Source organism: Chrysemys picta, chromosome 17, assembly GCF_011386835.1.
Source record: "Chrysemys picta bellii isolate R12L10 chromosome 17, ASM1138683v2, whole genome shotgun sequence".
Lineage (NCBI taxonomy): Eukaryota > Metazoa > Chordata > Testudines > Emydidae > Chrysemys > Chrysemys picta.
Window position 1 is genome coordinate 17,932,375 of NC_088807.1, and position 12,380 is coordinate 17,944,754.

Consider the following 12,380-nt stretch of genomic DNA (forward strand, 5'->3'; position numbering starts at 1 on the left):
GTGCCACAAGTACTCCTGTTCTTTTTTCTGGGTGTATTGGTTGATCTCAGGATGACTATGAGCTGCTAATGTGATGCAGCCATGAAAAAGGCTAATCCAGTTCTAGGCTGCATCAGGCAAGACATTTCCAGTAGCGACAGGGAAGTGTTAGTATCATTGTACAAGGCACTGGTGAGACCTCATATGGAATACTGTGTGCAATTCTGGTCTCCCATGTTTAAGATGAATTCAAACTGGAAGAGGTGCAGAGAAGGGCTACTAGGATGATCCGAGAAATGGAAAACCTACTTTATGAGAGAACAAGCTTGGCTTGTTTAGCTTAACCAGAAGAAGGCTGAGGGGAGATATGATTGCTCTCTATAAATACATCAGAGGGATAAATACCAGGGAGGGGGAAGAGTTATTTAAGTTAAGTGCAAATATTGGCACAAAAACTTCGACTTCTGCATCCACATTGCCAAAATTGGTGCCGCTGATCCATAGTGATCTGCAATTATTTTTAGTTTCTCATCATCAATAACATGTTTATTCTTTGGATCACAAGCAGTTAGTGCAGAAAGCCAACTGGAGTTGGCGGTGAATAGTCTATCAAGCGCTACAATAATTCTGTCCAGAACGGGATAGTAGAAATCAGATTTTTTTAGATTTTTGAGCGCTCTTGGGAACATCCTGTGTAGATGACGGACCCAGTGTACTAGAACCAAAAAACAAGGCCAGCTTGGAGGAGACAGAGATAGGAGCCCTATCCGGGACTGGACTCTGGTTCTTGTCCTTTCTCGAGCAGTTCCAGCGGGTGCGCCTTCCTCCACTTCCCAACCTTTCACCGCCTCTCTCTGCACAGCCCCACCAGCTGCTTCCTCCAGAGGTGACCAGCCCCCGTTTCTCTCTGCTGCTCCCTTGGGGCGACCTTGGTTTTACTGCTGTGCATGACTCATCACAAAATATTCCTGGTGCAGTCAGGAAATGCCCTCTGCTACCACAGTCACAGATCCACGGCGGCTGGTCTCTGCCCCAGCCTGGACCCAGTCCCAAGGGAGCGACCCCTTTAGTGGGCTGGGCCCCAAGGACCCACACGCTTCCACAGAGGTAGGCCCGTGGCCTCTGAGACTGGGCCTTTGGCATCGGCCTCCCCTGTTTATATCCATGGCTGCCTGCAGTCAGGGCCGGCTTTAGGACCTGCGGGCCCGATTCGAATACCCGGCGGCGGTCCGGGTCATCGTCGGCACTTTGGCGGCGGGGGTCCTTCACTTGGCTCTGGGTCTTCCACGGTACTGAAGGACCCCCCTCCCCGCTGCCAAAATGCCGCCGAAGACCCAGAGCGGACCCCCTGCCGCCGAAGTGCCGCCGCCGGGTGAGTAAAAAAAATGTAAAAATTAAAAAGGCGCTGTTAGGCCCAAAAACTGAAAAACATGTTTTTCTCGGCTTCTGCTTGTTATCCCAGTAAATATCCTTATCTTAGCTTTCACTGTTGTTTCCCATGCATGAAGCTACACGTATACAGGATGTATATAGAAGATATATGGCAAAGGGGAGTGGGTTGGACGGACCCTGGGAAAGGAATGTGAAGGACGGGAAGCTAAACAGATGTATCCTGATTACTACTAGGACTGAACTTAAACAATGCATAGGTTAGCAGAATTTAGACACGCTAAGTTGTTTGTCTCTCTGTATAAAAAGGGCCCAGTTGTGCTTGTAAGGTGTGTCTCTTTCTCAGGCACTAGCCGAGTAGAGCACCCTCTCAGCTGACTGACTAATAAAGGGTCTGGTATTTGTCCTCTTGTCTCTCCGTGCCTCCTTGGGGTAATTGGGCAGCTCCAGGGGGGAAACGAGCCCATTTGGCTAACAAAATGGCGACCACGAAGGGACTTCTCTCCCTGTAGAGGGCACTGACCGACGGCCGAGGGCGATTCCGAGGAGTGGCCACCTCGAGCTGTCGCTTTGCTCGGGCCTCGGATTGTCACTATCGGCCGGGGCGGCTGCGTCCTCTCTGAAGAGAACTCCGAAGGACACGGAAGCAAGACGGCTCCAGAAGGGGGGGAAGTCTGACTGCCGGACGCGGCCACTTCGGGCGGTAAGTGCGTTTACCTCCTGGGTTTGAGGAATAACGCCCCCGAGGTGTGGGTTGGACAGTGGAAATCCCCTAGGCAGCCTGTATACAGGAAGGTATATTAACATTATTGTAGCTTTGTAAATGTCTTGTTATTGTGTTTTTGGTTAAAAAGGGTAAGCAAATAACGGCCAATGAGTAATGTAACTAACTCCACAAGTCCATGGGCCGTTTTTAACCATTATTGGGATTTGGAACAACCTCAGGGAATACTCTTGTTTCTGGGAGGGGTAATCTTATTTCTCCTCTTAATGGTGTGTTGGAAACCAAGATTGTAACTGATTAGGGGTTCTGTGTGAGAGATGAATGAATGCCGCTGACAGGTCTGAGGCTTAAGCTGACTTCAGCCGCCCCAAGACTCCTGCGAGGGGAAACCCGGTGACCAGGATATCTTGATTGCAAGGGGGGTCAGCCGAACCTCGTGACCCAGCGGATATCTGAGTGAGGACTAGATCCCTACCCCTTCTCCCTCTTGATACCTCTGTCTCGGAAAACTCTGGACAAAGCAGAATGGGGTCTGGACAAAGCACTTTCTCCGGGACACCCCTGGGATGTATGCTGGATAACTGGAAGGCGTTTAGACGCCAGGCTGACTATGGAATTGTATTATGTAAAGACAACCTTGTGAAATTCTGTACTCTTGAATGGACGACATTTGGGGTGGAATGGCCTGAGGGAGGGACACTCAAACCAGGGATTGTACAAGCTGTACATAGCATTGTGACCCAGGATGGGCATTGGGACCAATATCCCTATATAGACATTTGGCAGGACCTTGTGGCCAATCCTCCCCCATGGTTGCAAAAATGTAAAACACAAAATATTAAAACCTTAATGGCCCGTGCCCCTATTAAGAAACCCTGTCCCCCTGTTAAGAAATCTTGTCCGCAGGCTGTAATTCCCTCGGCCCCTGATCCTATGCCCCCTCCCCCTTTGTATCCTGGCCTCCCCGTTCTGGCATCCTCAATTGAAGACTCCCCCCCTATCTCTGAGGATAATGCCTCAGCTGAAAGGGGTGAGCCAAGCCACCAGGGCTCTTCCAAACAGGAGTCCCCTTCAACCCCTCTGAGCTCCTCAGTGTCTGACCACACCAGGAGCAAGACTGGCCACATAACAAATCAAAACTCCGAAACGCAGTGGAGGATGTCAGCTGATTATAACCCTGGGGATACTAGATTTACCCTTATTGGCTGCCCAGGCAAGAGTGGTAGGATAACCGAAATGCCCTTGCAGCAGAAATACTTATGTCCACTGCGGGAGGCTGTAGCCCCCAATGGTGAACTCACTATGATATATGTCCCCTTTACTACTAGTGATCTATATAATTGGAAACAACAAAATCCCCCGTTCTCGGAGGATCCTGCCCCGCTAACAGCAGTGTTTGAGACCTTAATTACGGCCCACAACCCTACTTGGGGTGACATGAGGGTCGCTCTTAACACTCTATTAACAGCGGAAGAAAGGCGTTTAGTCCTCTCAAGGGCCCGTGAGTGGGTACTTGAGACAGGGGGAGACTCGGCCACAGTAGCTACGCGGATGCCTGAGAGCCCTCCTGACTGGAAAAATGATGCGGCAGGCCGGGCCTCTCATAGCCAATACGCCACGGCTATAGTCCAGGGGATGAAACGCTGCATTAGAAAAACCCCAAATTGGGCCAAATTATATAATATAAAACAGGAAAAGAATGAGAACCCAGCTGCTTTTTACGAACGGCTTTGTAATACCTGTAAAAGATACACAGACCTCGATCCTGAGGATAGCAACGGGAAACGGGTGCTAATCCCCCTTTTCATTGGGCAGTCCTACGAGGACATTAGAAAAAAGTTGCAAAAACTGGAGGGGGCATCGGGCAAAAATATAGAGGAACTTTTAGAAATAGCCATGAAGGTTTATGATCGGAGGGATGATGAGGAGCGGAAGAGAGGGGCCCGCGTTCTAGCCATGGCCCTAAGAGAGGGATATACAGAGAGGGGGGGCAAGGTTAAGGGACGGCCAGGGCCACCTGGGAAGGGGAGGGGCCCTCGCCTGGGTCGAAATCAGTGTGCTATCTGTAAGGAAGAGGGGCACTGGAAGAATGAATGCCCCCGGCGACAGGCAATGGGAAGGGAACGTAAAGATAAATTCCCGTCCCTTCCCATTCTCTACAACGGTATGGGACGTTCAGGGGAGGAATCTTCCCCATAGGGGGGCCGGGGGACCCAGCAGCCCCTCCTGGCGGCGCAAGCTGCCAGCCTGGATCCCACGGTGAAGATTAAAGTGGAGGGCAGCCCAATTGAAGCCCTTATTGATACTGGGGCCACCCTTAGTTTGCTCCCCCTTAATAAGGCTCCCCGAGGTAGAGCTCGGGAACGTGCCATGGTCCAGGGGATAGAGGGACAAACTACAGTTTTGGAAAAAACTCTGCCTCTCCTAGTAAAAATAGGGGACCATCAAATTTCCCATCAGTTTGTTTGCAGTCCTTCCTGCCCCATAGCGCTGCTCGGACGAGATATCCTCACTAAATTGCAGGCGGAGATCTCATTCGATAATGGGACAATGGAAGTCAGAATCCCTAAGCAACAAGCCTCTAATTACCAGATGGCTCTCATAAATGCTAGAGATTACTCCCTGGAATGTAAGGGAAGTGATGGAAGCCAGCTGCAGGGGGTAAATCCCAAGGTCTGGGCGGAAGAAGGAGGCGTGGCCCGAGCCAGGAATGCTACACCAGTGCATATTTCCCTTAAGGAGGGAAGCAGCCCAGTCCGAATTCGACAATACCCCCTTAAGCTAACCACTCGGATCGGGTTAAAACCCCTGATTCAAAAGTTCATACAGTGTGGGTGGTTAAAGGAAGACACATCCCCATACAATACTCCAATAATGGGAGTGCCTAAACCCAATGGACAGTACCGATTGGTCCAGGATCTAAGACAGATTAACAAGTTGATAGAAGCCCCCTACCCAGTCGTCCCGAATCCCCACACAATTCTAGGCCAAGTACCTAAGAGCCACAGCTGGTTCTCGGTTATAGATTTAAAAGACGCCTTCTTTTCCATCCCCCTTGATTTAGAATCTCAAAAGTTGTTTGCCTTTGAATGGGAGGATCCGGACACCCATTACAGGGCCCAATATCTTTGGACCGTTGTCCCACAGGGACTCACCTGTGCACCAGAGATTTTTGGCAGCCAGCTAAAAAGGGACCTGGCCCCATTCCTGGCTAACCATCCTGTGTGTAACATAGTTCAGTACTGCGATGATCTGCTCTTGAGTACTGAAACAGAGACAGTCTGCAAGGAGCAAACTGTAGATCTCCTCAATCACCTTGGGGTACAGGGATATAAAGTATCAAAGGAAAAAGCTCAGTTGGTTAAGCAGCAGGTCACCTTCCTTGGATACCACCTCTGCCAAGGGAGTCGCAGTTTGGGCAAAGAAAGAATCCAAGTTATACTTGATAGCCCTCAGCCCCGAAACCCCCGAGAACTAAGGGCATTTCTGGGACTGACTGGCTTCTGTCGACTCTGGATCCCCGACTATGGGGGAAAAGCCAGACCACTATATGAGTCTTTAACTAAAGAAGGTCTGCTCCACTGGAAATGGACCAGGGAAATGGAAAAAGCATTTCGAGAGCTTAAAGAAGCCTTGGTTCAGCCTCCCGCTCTAGCCCTCCCAGATTCCCGGAAGCCATTCACCCTATACGTTCATGAAAGAGGAGGGGTGGCAGCCGGAGTCCTGTGCCAAAGGTCAGGACCAACCTGGCGACCCATTGGATATTATTCAAAGGTCTTGGACCCTGTCGCCAAGGGGTGGCCCGCCTGTTTACGGGCCGTAGCAGCGACCGCCCTCCTCGTTCAGGAAGCCGAAAAGTTAACCTTGGGCGGAGACACTAAAGTTGTGGTCCCCCACGGGGTGCCTCAGATACTGGGAACAGGCGCTGGGGAAAAGCATCTAAACCCTAGCCGACATACTAGATACGAAGTAGGGCTCTTGTTGGCCCCCAATTTGACCTTTAAGACAGTCAGTTCCCTTAACCCGGCCACCCTACTGCCTGACCCTCAGGTTTCCCCAGAGGCTGGTCCTACTCATGACTGTATTGAAGTCTTACAACAAGAAACCAAACCCCGACCTGATCTTTCAGATTTGCCCTGGCCCGACCCCGATGTTGAGGGGTATGTTGATGGGTCCAGCTATGTAGTGGATGGCAAGCGATATACTGGCGCAGCAGTAGTGATTAAGGATAAAGGGGTATACAAGTTTAAACTCAGTCCCAATTTGTCCGCTCAGGCGGCGGAACTGGTGGCTCTTATTGAGGCTCTTCACTTGGGGGCTGGGAAAACCCTTAACCTATATACAGACAGTCGTTATGCCTACATGGTGGTACATGCACACGGGACCCTGTGGAAAGAGAGAGGCTTCATTACGGCCTCAGGTCAAAAGATTGCACATGGGAGCCTCATTAAAGCCCTGCTCGAGGCCCTGATGCTTCCACTCCGGGTTGCCGTGATACATGTGCGTGCCCACGGGAGGGCTCCCGAGGCCGAACAGCGAAAGTATAATCAACTGGCTGACCAGGCCGCGAAGGAGGCCGCCCGAGACGGGGCCTCGTGGCTTCTCATGGTTCAAGATACTGAGACTAAAGCTCCTCCTCCCCAATACACAACCGAGGAAATGGGTCATGCCCAGGCTGCAGGAGGCCGGCAGGATTCCTCTGGATGGTGGAGATTGCCTGGGGGAGAGGTTTTCGTCCCCAGGCCAGTACTCCAGGAGATTTTTCAGCTCCTGCATAAAGGGGGACATCTGGGGTCTGGGGCAATGGTTGACTTGGCTACCAGGTCCCTTAAAGGACTGGGTATGCACATGGAAGCCCAGAGAGTTGTTAATAATTGTTCCATCTGTCAACGAACGAACCAGAAGGGATGTGGCCCTCCTGCCCCGATGGGAGGCCGACCATGGGCTATATTCCCTTTTCAAAGATGGCAAGTTGACTTTGCTGAGGTACCCCCTTGCAGGGGCTATAAGTATCTGCTCGTGTTTGTTGATCAACTCACCGGGTGGGTAGAGTGTTACCCTAGCCGGCATTGTCAGGCCCGGGCAGTTACCAAAGCCCTGTTACATGAAATACTTCCTCGTTACCATCTCCCGGAGGTAATTGAGTCTGATAGGGGAAGCCACTTTGTCTCACAAGTGGTCCAGCAGGTATCCCAGGCACTCGGTATACAATGGAAATTACATACACCCTGGAGGCCGCAAAGCTCGGGTCAAGTAGAAAGGATGAATAGAACTCTCAAAGACACTCTAACTAAAATATGCACAGAATCTAGCTTGAAGTGGCTTGATGCCTTGCCACTCGCCCTCACCCGTATTCGAAGGGCCCCACGTAAGGGTCTTAAACTCTCGCCCTTTGAACTAGTCTTTGGATTTCCACCCCGAATACTTATCCCAGGATTCCGGGAGGATGTAAACTGGGAAGTGGGAAATGACTTACTATGGAAACAGGTTTCCGGGTTGCAATCTGTCTTGTTGCAGCTTCATCGATACGCGGCGCCATTCCAGGCCCTCCCCTTGGACCAGACCGTGCATCCGTTCCGGATCGGTGACCAGGTCCTTGTCAAGAAGTGGAAACGCGACCCCCTGACGCCAAGGTGGGACGGTCCACACACCGTTTCGCTCATCAGCCAGGCCGCAGTTAAAATACTCGGGAGCGACAAATGGACACATCACACCCGGGTAAAGCGGTTTCTGAATCCTGACCAGGGAACCAATTCCACGGAAGAGGACACCAGCCCTCTGCCCGCCCCGGCACCGGAAGCCCGGGGTGGCACGGGCGCAGACACCGTCTGGGAGTATCAAGGACTTGATGGACTAAAAGGACTGTTTAGAAAAAAAACAATCATGAACTCATTATTAACATTTCTGTTCATATGTGTCTATCATGGCTATGGTTGGGAAAATAGGTTTGTACAACTAGGAGAAACAATAGCGGGTTCCTTCAATATTAGTAGCTGTTGGGTTTGTGGAGGTCCAGGGGATTGGAATGAGTGGCCTTGGGTAGCCCAGCCAGTGCAAGCTAAATGGTGGATCAGTAATTTAAGTATAGTCCACAAAGGAACAGAAGTTTGGACTGAGGATAGTAGCCCTTGGCGACTCTATTCCTCTGGAGTAGGGATCTTTTGCCTCAACCGAACAAAACAAGAAGGGGTGTATGTGGGCAAAAGCCAATGTGACTGGACTCTATCTCTAGGATTTGACTGCTATGATCACCCTAGTTGCCATACGTATGACTGTTCTAAATATCAAGGACGATGGAACCAAACCCATGTGAAACTCACTAATCATAGCTGGGTAAGATGTTCCTTCCAACATCATATCGGCGAAGGCTGTAAAGCAGTTGGACAAGATGGGTACTTTGATGCCCTCTTTCTAAGTTGCCAGCGAGATAATACCGCCAGTAAGGACCACGTGGTACGCTGGTATCAGTGGGCATGGCAACATTCTAATGGAACTCGGGTAACCCATTTTAATCATTTTTGGTCTACTACCAATAGCCCTAAATTTGGTTGTAATTGTGTTTGGAAGGAAGGGGCTGGGGCATGGAAATGTGAATACTGCAATCCTGACAGTACATCTATTGTACTAGGGGGGCCCTTGGAAATGGGTAACCCTTTGTATTATGAAGAACCGGGCCCCGAGGATTACCCCGAGACCTGGGATGGCCCCTTTGCGAACGGACAATGGGCCCTAAAAGGCCATTACTGGATATGCGGGCAATACGCTTATCGAAGATTGCCCCCAAATTGGTCAGGAATATGTTATGTTGGGTACATTAGGCCCTTGTTCTTTCTATTACCCCAAATTCAGGGAAATAAATTAGGAATTAAGGTATATGACGACTTGATTAGGGAGAGGCGGTCTGTTGATTCCGCATTGACCGCTGGAAGCTCCCAAACATGGGGAGCTCGAGAGTGGCCCCCTGAGAAAATTATAAAACATTATGGTCCAGCTACATGGAATCCTAATGAGTGGATCTCAGGGGCAAGAGAGCCCATTTACAACTTGAATCGGATAATTAGGCTGCAAGCCATTTTAGAAATAATAACTAATCAGACGGCTGCAGCTCTAGATCTTTTGGCCGATCAGTCCACTCAGATGAGAAATGCGCTCTACCAGCACCATCTAGTTCTTGATTATTTGCTGGCAGAAGAAGGAGGAATCTGTGCAAAATTAAACGAATCTAATTGCTGTTTACAAATAGATGATAATGGAAAGGCGGTAAAACAGCTAACGAAAGAAATGAGGAAGTTAGCCCATGTCCCGGTCCAAACATGGGGTGGGTGGAATATGGACTGGTTCACATCCTGGTTACCGCAACTAGGATGGCTCCGAGAAGGTCTTCTTCTCTTTGTACTCTTTATTACAACCTTATTAACCCTAGCTTGCTTTGCTCCCTGTGTAGTTGCATTAGTCCGACGAATGGCTAATCAAACCATACACCAACAAATGATGGCCCAATACCAGCCGGTGAAGGCTGAGGATTGGGGGCCATAAGGCTCTCAAAATGCTTTTTAGGGGGGAATCTTGTTAGGCCCAAAAACTGAAAAACATGTTTTTCTCGGCTTCTGCTTGTTATCCCAGTAAATATCCTTATCTTAGCTTTCACTGTTGTTTCCCATGCATGAAGCTACACGTATACAGGATGTATATAGAAGATATATGGCAAAGGGGAGTGGGTTGGACGGACCCTGGGAAAGGAATGTGAAGGACGGGAAGCTAAACAGATGTATCCTGATTACTACTAGGACTGAACTTAAACAATGCATAGGTTAGCAGAATTTAGACACGCTAAGTTGTTTGTCTCTCTGTATAAAAAGGGCCCAGTTGTGCTTGTAAGGTGTGTCTCTTTCTCAGGCACTAGCCGAGTAGAGCACCCTCTCAGCTGACTGACTAATAAAGGGTCTGGTATTTGTCCTCTTGTCTCTCCGTGCCTCCTTGGGGTAATTGGGCAGCTCCAGGGGGGAAACGAGCCCATTTGGCTAACAGCGCCTAAGGCATGGGGCCCTTTTAGGCACGGGGCCCGATTCTGGGGAATCGGGGGAATTGGCCTAAAGCCGGCCCTGCCTGCAGTGACTCCAGCCCAGCCAGACTCCTGCAGGGTTCAATGCTCCCAGGGAATATTTGCAGTAACCCCACTGTGATGCTGGCAGACCAGGTGCCAGCTCATCGCAGAGCGCCAGGCCAATTCACTTGTGTGTTCGTGTAGATCAAAGTGATTGTTAAATGTACACCAGTGTGTTTCGTGTTTAAATCCTGAAAACTCGTGGGATGTTACCTGCATTATTTTCACGTATCTGTATCATTTACCTTGCGTGTGCCCCTGTAATGAAATAACCCACCAAACGAAGTCTTGTGGAATGCAAATGAAGAACTTGAACAGAAAAGTGCTAGGTTCAAGGCGAGTGGTCTTTGTATATGATGATGGGAGGCTTAAAATGCTTTTCTCACGTTTCATCATCAAAGGAAGAGCCCACGCGGGTAGCGACCCTGTCAGCTCGTTTTCCGTGAGAAGAAGCTATAAAGATGGATTCAAGGAAAAAATCCTGCATCTCTGGACTGTTTGGTCTCTTACAGGGAAGTGCACCAGATGCAAAGTGGAGATTCCCAGAGACGATCTGGGTTCCCTGAAAACACTTTTGAGAAACTGGCAGTTTATTACATCACTGCTACTATTTGGAATTACAAACTGCGGCTCCTCTGTACATATATTTTATCTGCTTTACCTCTCAGTAACTATCACTCCGTTTTCTCAGCTAATAAACCTTTAGTTAGTTTACTGCCAGCGTTGTCTTCGGTGTAAGATTTGGAGTACCTGATGAGCTGGGGTAAGTGACTGGTCTCTTGGGAATGGGAGCAACTTGATGTGATGTTTGGTGTAAGTGACCATTTTATCACAAAGCCCAGTTTGTCTGGGAGAGGCTAAGGGGACTGTCTGTGACTCCCTGGTAAGACGGGGACAGTGATCCAGGAGTTCACATTTGTTACTGGCTTGGTGAAATCTAATTATAGAACACACCAGCAGCTTGGGGTGCCTGCCCGGTTTTCTGACAGTCTGCCCTGAAGTCGGCACTCACGATCATGACCTGCTACAGACAGCGGGACACCCAGGCAGCCTTTTCAAACAGCGAAACAATCCATTAGTCACCTGCGACAGAATTTTTATGTCCTTGGGAGAGAGGGTGTTGAGCCCTGACCTGATCTTATGATCTATGACCCTGTCTCACAGGCACGTTTATACTTGCTAGACATATAATGACATTGTCGTATAAGATTTACCAGGGGTGTGTTGCTTCTTAGCTTGGACCATGCATGGGAGGCTAATAGGTGTACATAAAGAAATGGGTTCTTAAGCTTGCTAGGATTAAAAGCCCGTCGCATTAGCACGAGGCCTGGTTGAGGGAGTTATGCTGAAGGCTGGGAGGTAACTGAACACTGTAGATCTAAGGAGATAACCTGCCCCTGGTCAGATATTTTGTTCTCTCCTCCTGAGAGACAAACAGGTAACCACAAACAGATCCAGTGCACCACAGGATTCTGCAAGATGGGAGTGCTGGGGACCTTTAGCAATTAGGTTGCCATGCAGTGGCTAAGCCGTTAGACCACATTTATGTACAGGAACTAAGAAATAACTAAGTGCTGCAAATCCCGAATATTAATGCTTGATGCTTAATTATGGACACCCCAGAGGCATCTTGAGATTGTTTGTGGTGTTGTGGTCGGGTTGGTCTGTATCGGTGCCTGCACTGGCTGAAGAGCGCGAGTGCCGATCTCCGGACAGACTGTCAGGACGCAGGGCACAAACCCTGAGTTGGCAGGAGCTCTATAATTAGCTGTTCCCAACCAATTATCCCCTGTAACCTCTTCAGGTGCTGTACCCACCTTAACATGGAGTGTTGCATGATTGTAGGAAGTTAATATTATTAATTTGGACAATAGGGGTTATAGGCTTGCCAATTAATTTGATCAGAAGATAACAAGGTTCTTGGCCCAGAATTAGGCTACCCAGAGTTTGCAAAGGACCCTTGGGGATAGGACAGGATGCTCACACTGAGACAAATATCGCCTTAAAGACTTTTACCGAGATAAATGGAATAATAATTAATTAGTAATTAAATGGTAAAATAATTAGAATGACAAATGCAGAACTATTATTTTAAAGATACATCTGGTATTATCGACTATAAAGCTTTTGATTAATATACTTACACCGTTCCCTGATAACCTGGTGGTAGAAGACAAAGAATCA

At 49.1% G+C, this 12,380-nt stretch overlaps 1 protein-coding gene and 1 long non-coding RNA gene across 2 annotated transcripts in view; both read left to right on the forward strand.

The window, feature by feature from the left end:
• LOC101945709 (uncharacterized) overlaps positions 1–12,380 on the forward strand; it is a 449,899-nt gene that overhangs the window by 372,952 nt on the left and 64,567 nt on the right. The gene's annotated exons all lie outside the window — the stretch shown is intronic.
• Positions 1,383–10,046, forward strand: LOC135976150 (uncharacterized). The gene is made up of 2 exons (XR_010593354.1): positions 1,383–2,163; positions 7,610–10,046. It is a non-coding gene; the product is annotated as an uncharacterized LOC135976150 (long non-coding RNA).